The sequence below is a fragment of the Triticum aestivum genome, chromosome 7B (assembly GCF_018294505.1).
Source record: "Triticum aestivum cultivar Chinese Spring chromosome 7B, IWGSC CS RefSeq v2.1, whole genome shotgun sequence".
Lineage (NCBI taxonomy): Eukaryota > Viridiplantae > Streptophyta > Magnoliopsida > Poales > Poaceae > Triticum > Triticum aestivum.
Genome location: NC_057813.1, coordinates 754,144,794 through 754,151,617, shown reverse-complemented (window position 1 = coordinate 754,151,617; position 6,824 = coordinate 754,144,794).

Sequence of the window (6,824 nt, the reverse complement as noted above, 5' to 3'; positions counted from 1 at the left end):
AAGGAACATCAAGTGTTGATGGTCAATAAAACCACTAAGTTCAAGAAGGGCAAGGGTAAGAAGAACTTCAAGAAGGACAGCAAGGAAGTTGCCGCGCCCGGTAAACCAGTTGCCGGGAAGAAGCCAAAGAATGGACCCAAGCCTGAGACTGAGTGCTTTTATTGCAAAGGGAAGGGTCACTGGAAGCGGAACTGCCCCAAATACTTAGCGGACAAGAAGGCCGGCAACACTAAAGGTATATGTGATATACATGTAATTGATGTGTACCTTACCAGTACCCGTAGTAGCTCCTGGGTATTTGATACCGGTGCGGTTGCTCATATTTGTAACTCAAAGCAGGAGCTGCGGAATAAGCGGAGACTGGTGAAGGACGAGGTGACGATGCGCGTCGGGAATGGTTCCAAGGTCGATGTGATCGCCGTCGGCACGCTACCTCTACATTTACCCACGGGATTAGTTTTAAACCTTAATAATTGTTATTTAGTGCCAGCTTTGAGCATGAACATTGTATCGGGATCTCGTTTAATGCGAGATGGCTACTCATTTAAATCCGAGAATAATGGTTGTTCTATTTATATGAGAGATATGTTTTATGGTCATGCCCTGCTGGTCAATGGTTTATTCTTAATGAATCTCGAACGTGATGTTACACATATTCATAGTGTGAATACCAAAAGATGTAAGGTTGATAACGATAGTCCCACATACTTGTGGCACTGCCGCCTTGGTCACATTAGTGTCAAGCGCATGAAGAAGCTCCATGCTGATGGACTTTTAGAGTCTCTCGACTATGAATCATTTGATACATGCGAACCATGCCTCATGAGCAAAATGACCAAGACTCCGTTCTCCGGAACAATGGAACGAGCAACCAACTTATTGGAAATCATGCATACTGATGTGTGCGGTCCAATGAGCGTTGAGGCTCGCGGAGGCTATCATTATATTCTCACTCTCACTGATGACTTGAGTAGATATGGGTATGTCTACTTGATGAAACACAAGTCTGAGACCTTTGAAAAGTTCAAGGAATTTAAGAATGAGGTAGAGAATCAATGTGACCAAAAAATAAAGTTCTTACGATCAGATCGTGGAGGAGAATATTTAAGTCACGAATTTGGTACGCACTTAAGGAAATGTGGAATCGTTTCACAACTCACGCCGCCTGGAACACCTCAGCGTAACGGTGTGTCCGAACGCCGTAATCGCACTTTATTGGATATGGTGCGGTCTATGATGTCTCTTACCGATTTACTGCTATCATTTTGGGGATAGGCTCTAGAGATAGCTACATTCACTTTAAATAGGGCACCGTCTAAATCTGTTGAGATGACACCGTATGAATTATGGTTTGGGAAGAAACCTAACCTGTCGTTTCTAAGAGTTTGGGGATGCGATGCTTATGTCAAGAAACTTCAACCTGAAAAGCTCGAACCCAAGTCGGAAAAATGCGTCTTCATAGGATACCCTAAGGAAACCATTGGGTATACCTTCTACCTTAGATCCGAAGGCAAGATCTTTGTTGCCAAGAACGGGTCTTTTCTGGAGAAAGAGTTTCTCTCGAACGAAGTAAGTGGGAGGAAAGTAGAACTCGATGAAGTACTACCTCTTGAACCAGAAAGTAGTGCAGCTCAGGAAGATGTTCCTGTGGTGCCTACACCAACTAGAGAGGAAACTAATGATGATGATCAAGGTACTTCGGATCAAGTTGCTACTGAACTTCGTAGGTCCACAAGGACACGTTCCACACCAGAGTGGTATGGCAACCCTGTCCTAGAAATCATGTTGTTATACAACGGTGAACCTTCGAACTATGAAGAAGCGATGGCGGGCCCAAATTCCAATAAATGGCTTGAAGCCATGCAATCCGAGATAGGATCCATGTATGAAAACAAAGTGTGGACTTTGACAGACTTGCCCGATGATCGGCGAGCGATAGAAAACAAATGGATCTTTAAGAAGAAGATGGACGCGGATGGTAATGTTACCATCTATAAAGCTCGACTTGTTGCTAAGGGTTATCGACAAGTTCAAGGGGTTGACTATGATGAGACTTTCTCTCCGGTAGCAAAGCTGAAGTCCGTCCAATCATGTTAGCAATTGCCACATACTATGATTATGAGATATGGCAAATGGACGTCAAAACGGCATTCCTTAACGGTTATCTTAAGGAAGAACTATATATGATGCAGCCGGAAAGTTTTGTCGACCCCGAGAATGCTAACAAGGTATGCAAGCTCCAGCGATCCATTTATGGGCTGGTGCAAGCATCTCGGAGTTGGAACATTCGCTTTGATGAGATGATCAAAACGTTTGGGTTTATGCAGACTTATGGAGAAGCCTGCGTTTACAAGAAAGTGAGTGGGAGCTCTGTAGCATTTCTCATATTATATGTAGATGACATACTTTTGATGGGAAATGATATAGAACTTTTGGACAGCATTAAGGCCTACTTGAATAAGTGTTTTTCAATGAAGGACCTTGGAGAAATTGCTTACATATTAGGCAACAAGTGTTGGAAATATGCCCTAGAGGCAATAATAAATTAGTTATTATTATTATTATATTTCCTTGTTCATGATAATCGTTTATTATCCATGCTATAATTGTATTGATAGGAAACTGAGATACATGTGTGGGTACATAGACAACACCATGTCCCTAGTAATCCTCTAGTTGACTAGCTCGTTGATCAATAGATGGTTACGGTTTCCTGACCATGGACATTGGATGTCGTTGATAACGGGATCACATCATTAGGAGAATGATGTGATGGACAAGACCCAATCCTAAGCCTAGCACAAAGATCGTGTAGTTCATATGCTAAAGCTTTTCTAATGTCAAGTATCATTTCCTTAGACCATGAGATTGTGCAACTCCCGGATACCATAGGAATGCTTTGGGTGTACCAAACGTCACAACGTAACTGGGTGGCTATAAAGGTGCACTACGGGTATCTCCAAAAGTGTCTGTTGGGTTGGCACGAATCGAGACTGGGATTTGTCACTCCGTGTGACGGAGAGGTATCTCTGGGCCCACTCGGTAGGACATCATCATAATGTGCACAATGTAACCAAGGGGTTGATCACGGGATGATGTGTTACGGAACGAGTAAAGAGACTTGCCGGTAACGAGATTAAACAAGGTATCAGGATACCGACGATCGAATCTCGGGCAAGTACTATACCGCTAGACAAAGGGAATTGTATACGGGATTGATTGAATCCTTGACATCGTGGTTCATCCGATGAGATCATCGTGGAACATGTGGGAGCCAACATGGATATCCAGATCCCGTTGTTGGTTATTGACCGGAGAACGTCTCGGTCATGTCTGCATGGTTCCCGAACCCGTAGGGTCTACACTCTTAAGGTTCGGTGACGCTAGAGTTGTTATGGGAAATAGTATGTGGTTACCGAAGATAGTTCGGAGTCCCGGATGAGATCCGGACGTCACGAGGAGTTCCGGAATGGTCCGGAGGTAAAGATTTATATATGGGAAGTCCTGTTTTGGTCATCGGAAAAGTTTCGGGTGCTATCGGTAACGTACCGGGACCACCGGGAGGGTCCCGTGGGTTCACCAGGTGGGGCCACCGGCCCCAGAGGGCTGCATGGGCCAAGTGTGGGAGGGGACCAGCCCTAGGTGGGCTGGTGCGCCCCCCCCCCCCCACCAGGTCCCAAGGCGCCTAGGGTTTGGGGAGGGGGCGCCTCCACCTTGCTTGGGGGGCAAGTATCCCCCTCTCCCCCCTTGGCCGCACCCTAGATGGGTTTTTGGGGCTGTCGCCACCCCTAGGGAGGGAACCCTAGATGGGGGCGCAGCCCCTCCCCTTCCCCTATATATACTTGAGGTATTGGGGGCTGCAAACATACGAGTTAATCCTCTCCCTGGCGCAGCCCTACCTCTCTCCCTCCTCATCTCTCGTGGTGCTTGGCGAAGCCCTGCTGGAATGCCACGCTCCTCCATCACCACCACGCCGTTGTGCTGCTACTGGACGGAGTCTTCCCCAACCTCTCCCTCTCTCCTTGCTGGATCAAGGCGCGGGAGACGTCACCGGGCTGCACGTGTGTTGAACGCGAAGGTGCCGTCCATTCGGCACTAGGATCTCTGGTGATTTGGATCACGACGAGTACGACTCCCTCATACCCGTTCTCTTGAACGCTTCCGCTTAGCGATCTTCAAGGGTATGAAGATGCACTCCCTCTCTCTCACGTTGCTAGAATCTCCTAGATTGATCTTGGTGATACGTAGGAAAGTTTTGAATTATTACTACGTTCCATAACAGTGGCATCATGAGCTAGGTCTATTGCGTAGATTCTATGCACGAGTAGAACACAAAGTAGTTGTGGGCATTGATTTTGTTCAATATGCTTACCGTTACTAGTCCAATCTTGTTTCGACGGTATTGTGGGATGAAGCAGCCCGGACCGACCTTACACGTACACTTACGTGAGACAGGTTCCACCGACTGACATGCACTTGTTGCATAAGGTGGCTAGCGGGTGCCAGTCTCTCCCACTTTAGTCGGATCGGATTCGATGAAAAGGGTCCTTATGAAGGGTAAATAGCAATTGGCATATCACGTTGTGGTTTTTGCGTAGGTAAGAAACATTCTTGCTAGAAACCCATAGTAGCCACATAAAACATGCAAACAAGAATTAGAGGACGTCTAACTTGTTTTTGCAGGGTATGCTATGTGATGTGATATGGACAAAAGAATGTGATGAATGATATGTGATGTATGAGATTGATCATGTTCTTGTAATAGGAATCACGACTTGCATGTCAATGAGTATGACAACCGGTAGGAGCCATAGGAGTTGTCTTAATTTATTGTATGACCTGCGTGTCATTGAACAACGCCATGTAATTACTTTACTTTATTGCTAAACCGTTAGCCATAGTAGTAGAAGTGATATTTGGCGAGACAACTTCATGGAGACACGATGATGGAGATCATGGTGTCATGCCGGTGACGATGATGATCATGGAGCCCCGAAGATGGAGATCAAAAGGAGCAAAATGATATTGGCCATACCATGTCACTTTTTGATTGCATGTGATGTTTATCATGTTTATGCATCTTATTTGCTTAGAACGACGGTAGTAAATAAGATGATCCCTCATTAAAATTTCAAGAAAGTGTTCCCCCCAACTGTGCACCGTTGTGAAAGTTCGTTGTTTCGAAGCACCACGTGATGATCGGGTGTGATAGATTCTAACGTTCACATACAACGGGTGTAAGCCAGATTTACACACGCGAAACACTTAGGTTGACTTGACGAGCCTAGCATGTACAGACATGGCCTCGGAACACAAGAGACCGAAAGGTCGAACATGAGTCGTATAGTGGATACAATCAACATGAAGATGTTCACCGATGATGACTAGTCCGTCTCACGTGATGATCGGACACGGCCTAGTTGACTCAGATCATGTATCACTTAGATGACTAGAGGGATGTCTGTTTGAGTGCGAGTTCATAAGATGAACTTAATGATCCTAAACATAGTCAAAAGGTCTTTACAAATTATGTCGTAAGGTCGCGTTTTAGTCCTACTATTTTAGATATGTTCCTAGAGAAAATTTAGTTGAAAGTTGATAGTAGCAATTATGCGGACTGGGTCCGAAAACTGAGGATTGTCCTCATTGTTGTGTAGAAGGCTTATGTCCTTAATGCACCGCTTGGTGTGCTGAACCTCGAACGTCGTTTGTGGATGTTGCGAACATCTGACACACACGTTTTGATGACTACCTGATAGTTCAGTGGGTAATGTTAAATGGTTTAGAAATGAGGCACCGAAGACATTTTGAAATGTCGCGGAACATATGAGATGTTTCGAGGGCTGAAATTAGGATTTCAGGCTCGTGCCCACGTTAGAGGTATAAGACCTCCGACGAGCTTCTTGCCCTACAAACTAAGGGAGAAAAGCTCAATCGTTGAGCTTGTACTCAGATTGTCTGGGTACAACAATCACTTGATTCGAGTGGGAGTTAATCTTCCAGATGAAATAGTGATGTTTCTCCAAAGTCATTGCCACCAAGCTACTAGAGCTTCGTGACGAACTATAACATATCAGGGATAGATATGATGATCCTTGAAGTATTCACGATGTTTGACACCGCGAAAGTAGAAGTCAAGTAGGAGCATCAATTGTTGATGGTTAGTAAAACCACTAGTTTCAAGAAGGGCAAGGGCAAGAAGGGATACTTCATGAAATGGCAAAACAGTTGCTGCTCTAGTGAAAACCCAAGGTTGAACCCAAACCCGAGACTAAGTGCTTCTGTAATGAGAGGAACGGACACTAAAGCAGAACCACCCTAGATACTTGGTAGATAAGAAGGCAAGCAAGGTCGACGGAAGTATATTGGATATACATTATGTTAATGTGTACTTTACTAGTACTCCTAGTAGCACCAGGGTATTAGATACCTGTTCGGTTGCTAAGTGTTAGTAACTCGAAATAAAAGCTACGGAATAAACGGAGACTAGCTAAAGGTGAGCTGACGATATGTGTTGGAAGTGTTTCCAAGGTTGATGTGATCAAGCATCGCACACTCCCTCTACCATCGAGATTGGTGTTAAACCTAAATAATTGTTATTTGGTGTTTGCGTTGAGCATAGACATGATTGGACTATGTCTATCACAATACGGTTATTCATTTAAGGAGAATAATGGTTACTCTGTTTATTTGAATAATACCTTCAATGGTCTTGCACCTAAAATGAATGGTTTATTGAATCTCGATCGTAATGATACACATGTTCATGCCAATAGATATAAGATAATAATGATAGTACCACCTACTTGTGGCACTGCCATGTA